This window comes from Triturus cristatus, chromosome 9 (genome assembly GCF_964204655.1).
Source record: "Triturus cristatus chromosome 9, aTriCri1.1, whole genome shotgun sequence".
NCBI lineage: Eukaryota > Metazoa > Chordata > Amphibia > Caudata > Salamandridae > Triturus > Triturus cristatus.
Genome location: NC_140592.1, coordinates 981,711,451 through 981,728,616, shown reverse-complemented (window position 1 = coordinate 981,728,616; position 17,166 = coordinate 981,711,451).

Genomic DNA, 17,166 nt, shown 5'->3' with positions numbered 1-17,166 from the left:
ACAATTGATGGCATGAGTGACCCCGCAACTAGTGTGTTTGCCGAATATAGAAAGCCATGAGCCCAAATCAAAATATTTTAAGTGACAGGTGATCCTTTGACTCTGCACTGCTCACATGATCACTAATGGCAAAGACACAACCAAGTTATATCATCAACTGTTTTGTACTCAGCTAGGCCTTGGAATGGTCCAATTCATGTCACATCTCTACTGTGCTGGATAAAATAGTTTATAGATGTCATATATACTTACTAATCTAACTGGCTACAATGCAGGACATGATATGAGCTGGGTATCAGAAGTACATTTGTATGGAATCTGAAAATGTCTGCTTAACATGTGCATTACCACTGAAATCCATCAACACATTAATCTCTACCCATTACTTTTGTCCTTCTAGGTTTTACTAACTGTGTTGGAGGAGTTATCGACAGGGACATCCTGGAGTGCGGTTGACGAGTGGCGACAGCTACTTTTTACATGGGATGCAGGGCTAACAAGTGGACGCATCCCGTTCTGGTGTGTTGCTGGTACGAACCTTGGTAGCAACCAGTGGGTGTGTCAAGCATCGGTGAGGTGGAGACTGGTCCCCTAGCCCTGATGAATTTGCTGGAAATAAGTGGCAATGAAACATGTAGGCCTTTCTAAGTGAAATGGTCTAACACATACTGTTGGACCTGGCCCTTTTGGCAGGTTCACCCCTAAACGCTTTGCATTTATCCTAGCCTTTTTCCCTATGTAGTGTTAGTGGTTTTAGGCCTCTAGGCACTTTACCACTGTGTCCCAGTGTAAAGTGCGTGTGCTCTGTGTTACATTTAGTGAGACTGGCCTGCCCTCCCATAGGAATGCATTGGGGATTCCCTTCTCAGTGTGTGGTAATGGTAATTCCTGTTATGAGAGGAGCTGTGTGGTCAAGTCTGGTATGTGTGAGATCGTGAGAATAAATGCTGCGCAATGGTGTGCGCAGATTTAATATAACTATAGGAGAAATACCACTTCTGGAAGTGGGCATTTCTGTGTGCTATTTTGCCTGCCAGCCTGATGTGGAGAGCATGTCTGGCTTGTGATTGACAGGTGCTGGATGATGTGGGGAATTCCAGGAGCCAGGGTGAGTCAGCCCAGTGGTGAATAGAGAGATCTGCATGCAGATGGGAGAGAGGAGTTGCACCTGGGACCTGAATAGGGCTGTGCCTTCCCTCCACAATGCTGGCTCCACCCCCTGTGGTGCGTCTGAGCACCTAGCCCCCACCTGACAAAGCAGAGAGGAGCTGAGCACAACAAAGTGCTCCAAAGCTCCCCTAAACCAGTTCTAACTGGTATCCCCAAGCCCTATGCTTACAGACAAAGGAAAAAGGTGTATAAAAGAAGGGGCTGTAACCCCATGAAAAGGTTATTTTGTGCTTGTGTTCTTGAGGGGACACTCTGCCAGGAGGAACCGCTGCAGGACCCAGCTGCTGTTTCCTGGGGGTCCCTGCATGCTTGCCTGCCTGGCTGCGCTTTGCTGGGGTCTCCCCAGCACCGAAGATCCTCTAATTCTGCCTGTCTAAGGACTTTGTGGACACCTAGCGCCTGGGAGGGCTTTTATGCAGACTTTGACTATGAGGAGCAGCGCTTCTACTTTTAACTGCAGCAGGGTGCTGCGAGCATTTTAAAAAGGGGATTCCCCCGCATTTGTGCCTCCTCGAGCAGGCGTCCACCCTGCTTTTTGGCGGTTTTCAGCGGGAGCCTACCCCACGTATTTATGCCCGTTAATGGGAGCCTACCTCGTACTGCTGCCAAGAGAAGGAGCCACTGAAAACCCTGAGGGCCGCCGCGCTGCCCGCGGCGACCCGGAAGTTGAACTGTGCAGCCTTGGTTGTGGGCGGTGCCTGAGAGTGGCCCGGAAGAGATGCGCTGGTCAGGAGCCCAACCCGAGCTGGAGCACTCCGAGGCGGTAGAGCGAGGAAGAATCCTGCGTCTCCCAACGGGGCTCCCAAGAGTGAGGGAGAGCCCCATGGTACCAGCTGAAGAGGCGGAGGAGAGCTGCGAAGCCGGGAGAGAGCTGAGGGGAGAGAGAGATTCCCCTACGGCCGCCAGCACAGGACTACAGCGCCAGCCTCGTGATCCCAGGTAATGGACTTGCGGAGGGGAGCGCTGCAGGCGGGCCGTGTCCTGCCGGTTTGGGAGTTGTGTCGGCCGGCTCACACGCGCACCATTTCAGGTGTGTGGTACCGGGGCCAGCCAGGAGTGGGGCATTTTTGTAACTCCCGCCATCTTAGCAGAGTGGGGTGCGAAAGGGAAATTGCACGCTCAACACCGCAATTGCCGCATTCTTGACCACAATCGCAGCGGGGGCTCAGCTGTACTTTGTTAGGGGTAGTGTCAGGGCATATTGTCGGTGCACGCCCCTGGTGGTTATCCTGAGGCCTCCGTAGGGTCTGCGTGGTTCTACGGCTGCCCCGCCTTGCAGGGGGCAGCTACAGCGGTGGGCCATAGTTTGTTAAGAGCCCCAGTGGGGGTTCAGGAGCACTGCAGTGCCAGCCCCATATTTCCTTGGAGGCATTTTTCATTTAGAGTCCCAGACAGGGGCTCAGGGGGCACGCTGGTGCCCGGGCTCATTGTCAAAGCTGCCCAGCACTTAGTGGGCAGCTGCAACGTTTAGGTTGTGCACCTGCGCACTTTGCTTTCGCTACTTTTGCAGCCAGCCCTGACATTCTGGACGCTGGGCTCATGCTTATGGTGCATGTATAATGTGATTGATGCACCTTGATTTATACCTCTACTATAGGTTATGTGATGAGGTTACTGTCTACTGTAACTTCTGCCCCTAGCGGGATTCATAATTGTGAGGTTATTGTCTATTATGTTTTGGCTCATGAGGTTGACGCATAATGTGTTTGCGCCTGAGGTAATGCTGATGGCCTAATATGTTTATGTTGCAGGATACAATACTGAGTACGGTGTTTGCCAGTAATTACTGGTTGTGTTCTACATTTATTATATGATCTACATGTACTATTTTCACTAAGTGATGAATCTGACAGTGGTCCATGTGGCCCTGTCATGTGTATATAACCCCCTGTAAATATTGCCCAATGCCAGTTGGTACTGTGTACATTTGTTGCTGTGTGCGTGCGCAAACACTTTACACATTGCCTCCGGGATAAGCCTGACTGCTCATGCCAAGCTTCCAAGGGGGTGAGCAGGGGTTATCTTTGGCGTGTAACTCCCTTGCCCTGACTAGAGTGGTGGTTTCTGCCTGGCTTTGGCGCAAGCCTTAGCCAACCAGAAATCCCATTTCTAACACATACCGTTCTTTTAATCTAAGTGTGACCACTGCGATCAATAAAGTATGTATACCTCCAAGTGAGTCACAACTCATTTTAGCTTGGAGAAGCAATTCTTTCTTTTTCACTATGGGGTCCGGTTGATTAAAAATGACAGTAATAAAGATACTGCATTCTCTGTCACCCTTCACCATTTCCTCTTTTCTCTTCACCTTTAAAATTAGGACACTGCCTTCTGTTCTTTTTCATAGTCATGAAAGTTACAAGTGATGATAGCGTGAGCAAACTGGTGAGTACCAACCAGCAGCTCCTTTGGTGATGCTTATGTGAGGTACTTTCTGACCTTTCACATCCTTTTTTAAGAGTTTCCAGTTCTCTTTGGTGTTTCGACAAACATTTATGAATTTGGGCACTGTGAATGTGATATGACTGGCTTTTGGTGAATCCAGCTTTTGGGCAGAATTAGTATTAGTCTGACCCAGTATTCTCAAAGAAGAATAGTGTGCTCTAGTCACCAGGTCTTGTGTTTTGTTGTTTCATTAATGGAGGGCGACCTGGAGACTTTCCCTCTCTTGCTCATTTTGTTTGATTTACTGACTGTGTAACAAGATTTGGAGGTAGATATAACACTTCCAACAATAACAATGTTCTACGCTTCCCAACAGGTCTATCGGCCAGGGCGAGTGGCCACAGCTCTTCCACCGAAGAGATCTACACTGCATCCCAGGAGCAAGCCAACAGGGATGAGTAGAGTCCTGGACATCTTGATGTGGACGACGGTGCTTGTCCATCCAGTCAGGCTGGGAACATGGCAACAGTGATTTTACACAGGCCCACAACACCTCCCCCCTCCCACAGCTGCAACAGCCCAGCCACCAGTAGTCCCCCGCAGGCTCATTAGTACCAGGGATCTGTTAACAATATGCAACAATGGGTGCTTGTACAGTACAGGCCCCATTACAAATGTCACATACTCACAGTCCAGATAATTGCTTAGCTAAGATGAGATGTTGGTTAGGTGAATCAGCAGCTACCATACATTTAACCAAGTCAGGCTGGACTTACTATGGTATGTTGACGGCATCGACGTGATAGTCTTATATATTACAAAAGGTGTCCTGTGAGGCTAGTACAAGGCACACATATTCAATAAGCTGTAGCATTGTGTAGCGCACAGGATTAGATATGTCCACACCACTCTAGTGAGCATCCTCTCACTGACACATATGGCAGGTCAGTCATAGTGTGATAAATTAAAGTCTATGGGACATACACTGATACCAGTCTCTATAGACTGTAGACCTAAAGTCAATGTGCCTGCCTTTCTGCCTTTACAGATGGATGTCAAATTTTGCCTAAAGTTGTGCAGCCTTCTAAAGGCTAGAATATTTTGTCAGGTTTCATTGTAGCTCACATCAGAGTACATGTAGCTCACCCCTGGGGTACTTCATTTGAGTGGGGTACATTTGTGATTTAGGGACATGAACAAGGATAATGTATTCAGCAAATTATTACAGAAGTGTGCATTGGGGTGTTTGTATACCTCAGCATGTGTAATATAGACATGTTGTGTGCTCACTATTTGTGTCAGCTTGCTGCAGATGTAATATACTTGTGTGACATCAAAACTGATGTACATTGACTTTCAGTTACAAAATGTTTGCTTCCTTTCTTGTCAACATCCTTCAGAAGCGTGACATCTGGAAAGCCATCACAAAGATAGTGCAGACCCAGGGGGTCTATAGGTGGCATAGTGTCCATTGCCACAGGTGGGATGACTTGAGACGCTGGACCCAGAAGATCATGGAGGTCCAGCTTAGGCTGCTCTACCAACGTGTGCGGGGTACATGCCACACCCTGACCCCGTTAATGGCCTGCATACTTGCAGGGGTCTATCCTGGACTTGATGGGCAGGTGACGGCCCAACAGCAGGAACAAGGGAGTAAGTCATGACCAAAGTTGCACAAGTGGTTATTTTTTTCATCTCAAAGGCATGCATGTCACCATTTGAACTAAGGCAGACCCAAATTCAAATGAACAAGAGGTGTACACAAATATGCAGGTCTGGTGGTTGGCGAAAAATGATGTCACTTATCCATGAATCTGACATGGGCTCTCACATGGCTGACTCAAGTGATAATTCATCTCATGTTGTTTTATAACCCTTCTGACCGTTGCCCCAAACAGGCCAATTGTCTACATTGTGGAATGAGTGAGGCTCACTCACTACTGTGTGTCACGTGATGGTAGGCCTATCACATGTGGCATAGTATGACGTGCACCTTTGATGCAGTGACTGGACAACATTTCCCATTGGAAAGTTGGGTATGCATGATAACATGTTCCCACATCACTGGTGCAATCAGTAATGGTGCCTACATGTTGGCCTGTGAACCTGTTTCTGTAGTCATGTCATCAGCAATCCTGTGTTCTACATGATGTAACTGCATTCTTAGGTTGATGTCTGACTCAATCCAACATATGTGCGTGTCGGCCACTGAGATTATTTTGTGAGTTATTTGTGTAACTTAAACAATCAATATTTTGCCACAGACAGGACTGTGTTCACATTGGTGAGTATGCGACACATACTCTGATCGATTACTTATACTTCTATGGTAATGTCCAAATGGTGAAGCTATAAACAACATGAAAGCTAGACTTTCACTAATGTGTCAATTTCTGATTTTACAAGGCATAACTCTAGGAATAATCAGTAATGTGAGTTGCACATGTTCAGGTTTGCAGGTTTATTCAATGAGTGGCCAAATGTATTCGGGAGTGCTGTGCAGGTTCGAACAGAGATTATGGTAACATTTTCACTCAGTATTCCAAGCCAATAGTTGTAATCCATACAACTGGGTACTGTAATATGCCAACATCTTGGGAACAAACTTACAATTCATGTTGATGTCACAGATAGTCACTGTGACACATAAACCTTGAATGGCAAATTATCTTTTGCAAATGGTAAGTATGAATGGAGTGGTCAGATAGTCCAAAGATGGGATTGAGATGTCATTAGGGCAATGTGATAACTTATGCTGTGGGCATTTGTTTACTAATCACCCAAATATTTGGCCATACAGGTGTGCGTTCTAGTTTTCAGTGCTACATGTGAAACATTGCAAAGCTAATTCAGATCACCTTACTTTGGACTAATGTGACAGTGGATACATGAGAACTTTGATGTTCCGATAGTGTGGCTTTATCATTTTCGTGTGACCTGATGTCTGCTACTGCACATATTGCTGCAACGTAGCAGTACAACTTTACAAGCAGCATATGTAATAATTTTGTAAATTCAGGGCCTTGTATGAAGACTGGCCAAAAGTATGTTTTGTCCCCTTCCAATTTGTGAACATCTGTCCACTTTGGTGTCCAACATGGGCCAAAGTGTGGAAGGTGGGGACCAATACCAGTAGGAACATCTGGATGACGTGGAGTAAACGTCACTCATGGTCTTATAGCTGTGTGGGGTACTGACATCGCTGTGAGCAACTGTTTACAGGTTATGTACCATGCATTCATGTGTTCAGGCTAATGTTGGAGCCAAAGTTTTGAAACTTGGAGCTGGTGTAATCTGTGCACCTTTGAAATGTTTAGTGTTAGCATCTCATAGTAAGATGTGTTACCGAAGATGCAATAAACTGATTTCAATTTTCATTGCAGCATCATCTCAGGCAAGCAAATGAGTCAGAGCCAACATCGGTGGGGTAGCAGCTGGCCACAGTGGTTCCAGTACTTCTGACACATAGGGATACAGTGGACGAGAGGGTGCGTGGATTGCCACGGCAAAGGCTAACTCAGAGTCATCATCCAGTGGACACTTTAGATTGGTGATGGACCACACAGTAAATCTACCGCCATCTTCCTTGTCCACCACCCCATGTTCCAGCTCCACCCTCACAGTTGCTCCACACCCAGTTGCCCGTGTCCCTAAGAGCAGACCTATCTCCTTCACTTCAGGCACCTCAGACTCTGTCCCGTCAACCCTGCTGCAATGAGTGAGGAGGCTATTGATCTCCTAAGGAACATCTCTGTAGGTCAGACTGCATTGCTGCATGCCTTCCAGGGGTAAGACAGTCATCTGCAGCAGATGGTGGCTTACCTGGAAGGCATTCACAGCGCCATGTCTGACCTACAGAGATATTTTCAAGCTCTGGCCTTCTCACTGACCGCAGCCTCTCAAATCCCCCCAAACTTGTGTTTGTCCCCCTACCTCTTGTCCATCCCAATACCCTATTCCCAATCCTGTCCAAAGCACGCACATGCCTTTGCACGCACCCACTCATGCAAACCAAGCCACAAACAAGCACAAATGGAAAAAAGGCAAACACGCATCCAAACATACAGACACCGCACCTAATACCACACTTACAGGTACCCCTACCACCATTGCAAACACCACTGACAAAACAACACCCACATACTTCCACCACTCATCCATCACATCCCCACATAGGACAGGGGACACCACACATGCATGCACACACCCACCATTCCACCCTCACCCACCACAGATACACCCACACCTACATGCACACCCATTAGCACATCCATAGACACACCCACAGCCAGGACAACATCACCATTCATGACACTCATACCCAGCACTTCCACTGCAGCAACATCCATAGAGACATCACCCACACTCTACACACCTACAAAACTCAGACACAATCAATCAAGCACCCAACATACACCAGATAAACAAGACACAACCATACTTGCAGCATATAAATCTAACACACATGCACCTGCACCTGCAACAGGCCCAAGCACATCACTCGAACTCACTTCCTCTCCCTCCAAGTCCCCACTACTTCCCACACTCCCTCTCATGTTCCCTACAGAAGACCCTTCCTTTTCACTCGCCCTCACCACTACCAACCCTCCAACCACCTCTTCAAAAAGGCTTCCTCATCGTACCACAGCCAAGATCACTGCTTCCACCTCCAAATCCACCCCTTCCACTTGCCAGCACCCCCTTCCAAACATCACTCCACCCCTTGTGTCTCCTGACACCCCATCCTAAACGTCAGTCCCCCCCTTCCTCTTCCAAAGTCCCAACTTCACAATCCAAGGACACCCTTTCCAAACCCAAATGTCCTCCTCCCAAATAAGATCATCGAAGTTCCTGATATGCCCAATTGATGCCCCTTTGTGAGGAAGATCCCTGGCAGTGTCCTGAAGAGCAAGTTTAGTGGCACAGCAGTATGCTGGACCACAGAATGAGTACATGGACTGGCCATTGGAGAGATAAAAAAATTGTTTGGTTCAGAACACATTAGTACTGCCATTACTTTTCTAACTGTTTGATGTCATTGTATACTTTGGGATGTGTGTCTACAGTTGTGTTTTTTCACACTGATTGCGGATCCATTTGAAGGGGTTTGTATAATCTGACATTGGAGCCAGTGCTGGAGTTACACAGGAGAAGGAAAACTGTTCCAAGGATGAATGAATTCCAAATTGGGCTGACATTGCATTGGGTGGGATACCATATGTTAAGTATTTCTGCTTGTTTTAGGCAATGTGAACATCATTTACCTTGCACTTCTCCCTATTATGTAGGTTAGATATGTGTTTGATGTGTGCCAGTTAGTTATTTGTTTATCCACACATGGAGGGCAGTGAATAGTTATACATTTTGAGGCCTTTTTATGGACATGTGTCCGTTTAAGTGTGATTACCTTTCACCTACTTTATATATGTGTGTGACAAATTATGTTAAAGCCGTGTTTGATTTCATGACTTGCACTTACACATTCCCCACATATGCATGGCACTTGATTATGCTATTGGTTGTCCTTGAGATAATTCAGGCCACAGGTCCTGTGCACATAGAGGCTTTGAGACATGTGCAAAGGGACTGGGGGCCAAAGTGTCCCCCTGGTAGAGGCAAGCCTATTCTGCAGAGACTGTTTAAATGTTGATCTTTGTATGCTTCTTACACTGATTATTTGACATCTAATTGACATCACATTTATTTTTAATGCGGGTGATGTTTGAGAGTCTAATACAGATATTTAGCAGACAGGGTGTGTTTAGGTTTAATAACATATCCTACCAGAAGTCTCTTTGATATGACAACAGGACCAAGCAAGTGGTAAATGTGAGCATGTTACAGAAAAGAATAGCTGGGATATTGATGGGGAGGTCCTGTGATGTTACAACAATGAATGCACACATCAATATCCCTGGTTCTTACTTTTATACACATGTTAAAACTGGTGACCTGAGCCTGTGCAGTGTCAGTGACCTGCCCAAAGAGGGCATCATGGAGCAGTGCTTGGATCATACATTCCAATTTGTTGGGAACAGAGGCCCACATGACATGCTTGCCCAGGAACCCCATACATCTTTGCATGTCCATGCCGGATGAGCTATTTTCTGAGGAGTCAATGGGAATGGGTAGGTATATGGCTTACCATTAGTTGCGTCCACAAAGGTGTTGATCGTCATCAAGCAGCAGTGGCAGGACGTTGAGGGCCGGCTCCATATCGGACGGGACTTGTGAAGATGAGTAAAGATGAGTTGTGGCCTTATATCTTCCCCCTTCTGCTAGCTCAGATGTGGAGGCTTAACCGCCACAGTCACGTCACTGGTAAGGTACATCATGATTGGGCGGGTGGGGAAACTGGCGGTCCACCGTTGAACAGAAGCATTGGACCATCCTACCCCGACAAAGTCAGGATTTACTGGTGGCAGTGCTGCGGTGGTGTTTTTTCTATGGGAGTGCACACATTGTAATAGGGCAGTTGGACCACCAAGTCTGTAGCGGTGTTTCTGACACCGTTTTGATGGCAGTTGCATTGCTGCCAAACTCGTAATCAGGCCTGGAAATCCTGCCTGCACACCCTGCAGAATATATAGAGGATACATTGACCCTAGAATAAAAAAAAACAAAAAAACATTGATTTAGGTATGACCATTGATATGCCGCCACTTAAGAAAAAAGTGCAGGTTTGCTGAAAAGTCCATGTTCTGGTGATTATTCTGCTGTAAATAGAGAATATTGCCACAATTTAGCATTGTTCAGTATAATATTATGGCTGCTTTTTCAGTCAAAGAACAAATCCATTCCTACTAGGTTAAAAAAATTGGAGAATTAGTAGAAAGTGTTAGAACCCACCTCAAATAATAATCACAGTCCTTGTCAGGGTGACCTATTAAACTCACTAAATAGACCTAAGCTTTACCCTTTGCTAGCTTGGCACAATGTAATCAGGCTTAACTTAGAGGCAATGTGCAAAGTATTTATTAACTGAAACTGAAAATCTAACACAGGAAAAATCTCAAATTTTGAAAACTAGAGTAAATTTTAAAAAACAAAATGACAAAACAAATCAAATAAGAACTAGAGATATGAATTTTTAAATGTTGAATTAAAAATAGTGCCAAAAACAAAAAGCGCCAACCACTGTTATCTGGTTGTGCTAGACCCTGCAAATGTCAAAAGTTAAGGCCGATCGCGATGAATTGCCGTTTGGATACAGAGATCAGTTTTGTACTGGGGAAAGTTTACATTCTGACTTGGAAACCTTTATGGAGGTAATGTGGTCATCCACATGTTGGCAAGGCAAGCTGCAAGCTGGATCCAAAGCGGGGTTCAATGCCAATGTGTTGGTGAAGAGGATAGTCCCTGTCCAGTCATCGACAAAAGCGGGAAAGGTCAAAGCAGACAAAGTCCATGTCCTGGAAGGCCACGCTGTTGGTCCTGTGCTGCTCAGCATCAGTCCCAATGAAGTCTTCCACTTTGGGACTTAAACACGTTTCGGGAAGTGAGAGCTACTTCGATGGATCAAACCAGCACGCTGAGGCAGATTGGCAAAGCGACATTTACCGCTGCAGCTTTGATGGCAATCTTGGTCTGCGTTGGTTCTGCAGGCAGAAAGTTGGCAAACATTTTCTAAATCTTACTCCTGGCAGTTTGAGATCAGGAGGAGTACACTGTTAAACCAGCCAAAGATCCAGGATCTTTGGAACACCACCTGGGGGATAAGACACACCACAACAGAGGTCAGCAGCAGAGTCCAGGGCAGGTCCAATTGGAAGTGTCAGCTGGCAGTTGGAGGAAGAGGGGCCCCTGCAAAAGTTGTGTGTTCCTGTAGTTCAAACAGGAGGTCAGAAACTGGCCCCTGGAGTCACTTCTGGGGTCAAGCTTAATGGCAAGCAAGTCCAGTTTTGGTCAGCTCCTCTACCCCCACTGTGCTTGGCATCAACCTAACTACAGAGAAAAAGAAAGAGAATGCATGCCTATGTGTGAGGTGAGTTTCATGTGCCAGTGATCGGTTAGGCATCCTTTGAACTCAAAAAGGGGCTGAGCACTACCAAAGGACATCCCAAGGACATCCTTGTAGGGTAGGAGTCCCCCACCCTACACCCAGAGCACTTTGTCCCCTGTCTGTGGGCAATATGCATCACAGAACATCAGAGCCATCAGGGTTTAGGTGACAGCTGGAAGGAAATCCCTTTGATTTCAGGCAGGAAAATGACATCTTTCTAAAAGTGTAATTTCCAAAATAGTAATATAAATTCCAACTTGACCATTAAGTTGAATTTCACATTTCTATTACAATTACAAACTGAAGTTACCATTTATTAAATGTAATAGTGTAAACCAATGTTAATTTGTGGGTGTGCCAGCCTTTCCACTGTGAAAAACAACTTTGCTAGTTTTTAAGTGTCAGGAAATGTGAAACATTTAATATACATGCCCTACTTCCTAAACACTATGCACTCTGCCCTACGATCAGTTAGCACCTACCTTAGAGATGACTTATTAGTATTGAAAATTGGGACTTATAAATAAATGTAATGTGGCATTTAGGGGTATTCCAATTCCAACATATTTAAAGGGAAGAGCACAAGCACTTTATCTCAGGTTAGTAGGGATAAAGTGCACAGAGTTCTATGGTTAGCAAAAATAGGTTCATCAAAAACATTTCAAATTATCTGGGGTAATACCACTCAAAAGATAGTCGTTTCGAACAGTAGGACACAACTGAACTATTCCAAACTTGCACATGACTAGAACAGTAAGGAGAAAATGATGATCGTGTTTAGTGACTTCAGAAAAACAAAAACAAATACTAAGGAATGCAAACCGTTATGTTTTTTTATAGATTCAGCTTGATGGAAGAACATAAGTACCCACAAAGGAGCGTGTAAACTTTGAAACCATGTTTTTAGCCTTACATGTACAGGGATGTATTCATTAGGAAAATCCAGTATATGGAAGCACGTTAATGAGAATTCAAGAAGACTACTCATACTCCAGAAGAAGAAACCACAAATTGCCACATTTATAGTTGAGGAAGATGAAACTAAACAGAATTAGGTAACATTCATTGTTACAAATTATAATAAAGTACTGTATGGATGTTAGGGGGGAACCACATGTTCTGCCCTGGCCAGATTCCAGTGGCCCATGGAGGACAGGGCCCCTGCTTCGAGCCTGGCAAATGCCCTTTCCGTCTGCCTTTACATGGCTGTGGGACCGCCATGTAAAGGCTGAGGGAAAAGGACATCCTAATCCTTACGGCGGCGCCTCTGCAGGCACCACCCCATTGAAGAGATAAGGCTCCGAAAGCCGCCCCGACGGGCTCCTTGAGCCAGTCGGAGGTGGCGATTTTACCCCTCCCCCGCCTAAATCGCTCCGACCACCGGAAATGTAATCCAGCGGTCGGACCTATACACTGGATGGCAGGCGGACTTACCGACATCTGAATGAGGCCCAGGATTCCTAACCAGAATGTTTGGCATTTTCAATAAAATAGAAAATAAAAACTTCATCTTCAGTTAAAGTAGTTCTATCTCATTACTCTCTCTCTTCTTACATCCTCATGTTCTATAAACACCATAATATTTACAGTCCAGGAGTCTTTCATTTTTAAAAGCTTGCATATTAATGAATCTTGTGTGTAATATGTGAAAACTCATAGATACCGGAGGGCATATTTATCAAGGTTTTGCCTCATCCTTACGCTACGCGAATGGATGCAACACCTAAATGAGATTTGTGTGACTCTGCGTGGCTAGATAAATCTAGAGTTACCAAGGCAGCGCAAATTGTTGCCTTGCGTTACTCTGTGGCAGGGAGGCGTGTCATCGGTGGAGCATTGGTGTTCCTACATAAGAACTCAAGGATGCTGATGCATTCCCAGATTTACCAACATTGGTAGAACTGAGAATATGTCAGAATTGTACACCTCCCCACCAGAGGCACAACGAGCGGACATTTTTTTCTTTCTCCTCGTTATTTCCACTTTCTGAGTGAGCTGAATTTTGCAGCACACTTAGAAAGAGAAACATGCCTCTGAGGATTGTTTTTGTGCATGAAGGGGCACCTTCCTGCACAAAAACAATCCTACCTGCAACGCAGTCACCCTTGCGCATTCGGGGAAGGGTGCCTGTGTTGGTGCTAGGCAGCAAAAAGAGCACCAGTGCTAGGAAAGGACAGGACTGTGCTGTATAATGATAGATGCAGTGCATTCCTGCCTTTACCTTTCACACAGCGCAGCAAGGTGTCTTGCCTCGTTGCCTGAAGTTTTGATTGATATGGCCCCTGGTTTTATTCCTCTACAGAAGTCCATGTCCTGAAGCCAAACCTCATTGCACATGGCTACACAGGGAATGGGTGCAGGTGCTTTCTAAAGGTCAGGTTCGATAGCCAACTCCTGCTGTACACGGCTGAAGGCCATTCACAATGGCTGTGTGCCATATATAGGGTGTAGGGACGTGGGTCGAAGGCCACGTATAGTGAGAAATGGCTGCTTATTAAATGGATGCAGTTTCTTGTCACAGGACCAGAATTCAACTCCTACTGCAGAAGGCCAAAGGACATTCACAGCAAGATATGGGTGAAGGAGAACATGGGTGTAGGCCCTAGAGCCAACCCTCTCCATGGCTTAATTCATGGTCTAGATCAGAGTTCGACAAACTTTGGGGTGGTTCACCCTTGTGGGGGGGGGGGTAATTGACCTCACAGTGGGGGCTCTAGTCTCAGGCTTTCAGGAGCATTTATTATGCCACTATGCCAGTGAAACACACAGAGAAAACACCACAATAAAACAATGCTATGTTTAGTTAAAGAAAACAGATCGACGGTGTGACACTTTACAGTGGACCATCAGTGACATCATTTGCCACTCTTGCCCTGGCTGGTTGTGTGACTCAAAGACAAGCTATGGGAGGGGGTCCAAATATCCCTCAAAGTCACTGTCTCCTATTTCTGATAAATTCACTGTGGGTACTTTTGTACTTTTAAGTAGACTTGGCTGCCAACAGCATTTTAACAATTCTAAATATGAAAGCATTCTTAAAAGGTATACCTGTCTATAACTGAAATAATGTGTGTGTTAAGTATGTTAAGATCTGACCATTTTCTTGGATAATTGTCAGAAAATATGCTTATAATTTTAGACATCTCAGATATTTTTTTTTAACATGAGGTGAGTGCGGCAATAAAAATTAGAAGACTGTTGGTCTGAATGAACACCACGCATTGTGGGGGGCCCGACCTTGCTGAAGGCCAGGCCTTGGGTCAAGACGCTGTGTATACAACTGAACATCATGCACAGCTGGTGTTGACAACATGAGAGGTGGGTAAAGGGTCTGGGTGATAGGCCTGGCTACATAACCCATGGTCTTGCTAGTGTGCTCTCTCAGGGCAGTCCGATATGCAACATGTAAGCTAGGGATATCAACCTGCTGTGAGATCTGCTAAATACCGCTGATCATGGGTTAGAATCCCGATAATTTTTTACATGAATCTTGGCCTCAGCAAAAATAGAGAAAATCATGTTTTTACGGCTTACATGATATGGAATGATACAAACAGATTTTGCTCTAACGATTACATGTTCAGTAAAGGTATTTGCAGCAGGCAAAAGGATGGCAAGTGAGTTTTTATACGTCTGCTACTTACATTCAAGAAAGGGAGCAAACTATTTTTTGTCTAAACCAAGCTAGGAAATCAGCATATATACAAATGGCAGTTGTTACAAAGAAATGCATTACAACCAGTATCTTACATCGTCGTAATCAAATTGTGATTACCAATGCATTTAGATAGACAGACAGACAGACAGACAGACAGACAGACAGACAGACAGACAGACAGACAGACAGACAGACAGACAGACAGATAGATAGATAGATAGATAGATAGATAGATAGATAGATAGATAGATAGATAGATAGATAGATAGATAGATAGATAGATAGATAGATAGATAGATAGATAGATAGATAGATAGATAGATAGATAGATAGATATCTGTTTGTTCATTTTAATAGCGGGTAAAACCGTATACCCCCTCACTAATATTACTATGTTATCTTTAATACTCATTTTCAATTACATTATAAGCCCCTATACCTAACCCATAACCCACAACCCTTTAAAACCCTGAACCTTTGCTTCCCCTTAACACTATCCATCACTCGAACATTAAAATTAAATACGTCTGTGTGTGCTCGCACATGTGTGCGTCTGTGTGGGTGTGTGTGTATATACACACAGGTTATGTCACGTAAACCATATTTTTTTTAAACAATCCTGTGATGTAAGCTGACACCATGTAAAGGTATTACAACAAACAATTGATGGACGGAATGCTGACAATGCAGACATTCTCCCCCAGTCAAGAGATCTGGGTTAAATCCATCGTTCTTTTGCCCACTACACCACCCCAGTTTAGACATGGCCACTACGCCACTGGAGTCAAGCTATCCTGGCTGATGACGGCTGATAGCCAGAAACCGGTCCTAGGATGCTTGATTCCGGTCCAGGGAAGACATGGCTTGGCAGTTCGGGCTGAACTGTTCCCATGAGGCACAGGGTCAAGACTGATTTGCATATGGCCATGTCTAAACTGGGGTGGCGTAGTGGGCAAAAGAACGATGGATTTAACCCAGATCTCTTGACTGGGGGAGAATGTCTGCATTGTCAGCATTCCGTCCATCATTTGTTTGTTGTAACGCTTTTTGCCCTAAGTGGGATGGGTATTCCCAGACGTGGGACCCGTGCTCACTACGCCACTGGAGTCAAGCTATCCTGGCTGATGACGGCTGATAGCCAGAAACCGGTCCTAGGATGCTTGATTCCGGTCCAGGGAAGACATGGCTTGGCAGTTCGGGCTGAACTGTTCCCATGAGGCACAGGGTCAAGACTGATTTGCATATGGCCATGTCTAAACTGGGGTGGCGTAGTGGGCAAAAGAACGATGGATTTAACCCAGATCTCTTGACTGGGGGAGAATGTCTGCATTGTCAGCATTCCGTCCATCATTTGTTTGTTGTAACGCTTTTTGCCCTAAGTGGGATGGGTATTCCCAGACGTGGGACCCGTGCTCACTACGCCACTGGAGTCAAGCTATCCTGGCTGATGACGGCTGATAGCCAGAAACCGGTCCTAGGATGCTTGATTCCGGTCCAGGGAAGACATGGCTTGGCAGTTCGGGCTGAACTGTTCCCATGAGGCACAGGGTCAAGACTGATTTGCATATGGCCATGTCTAAACTGGGGTGGCGTAGTGGGCAAAAGAACGATGGATTTAACCCAGATCTCTTGACTGGGGGAGAATGTCTGCATTGTCAGCATTCCGTCCATCATTTGTTTGTTGTAACGCTTTTTGCCCTAAGTGGGATGGGTATTCCCAGACGTGGGACCCGTGCTCACTACGCCACTGGAGTCAAGCTATCCTGGCTGATGACGGCTGATAGCCAGAAACCGGTCCTAGGATGCTTGATTCCGGTCCAGGAAAGACATGGCTTGGCAGTTCGGGCTGAACTGTTCCCATGAGGCACAGGGTCAAGACTGATTTGCATATGGCCATGTCTAAACTGAGGTGGCGTAGTGGGCAAAAGAACGATGGATTTAACCCAGATCT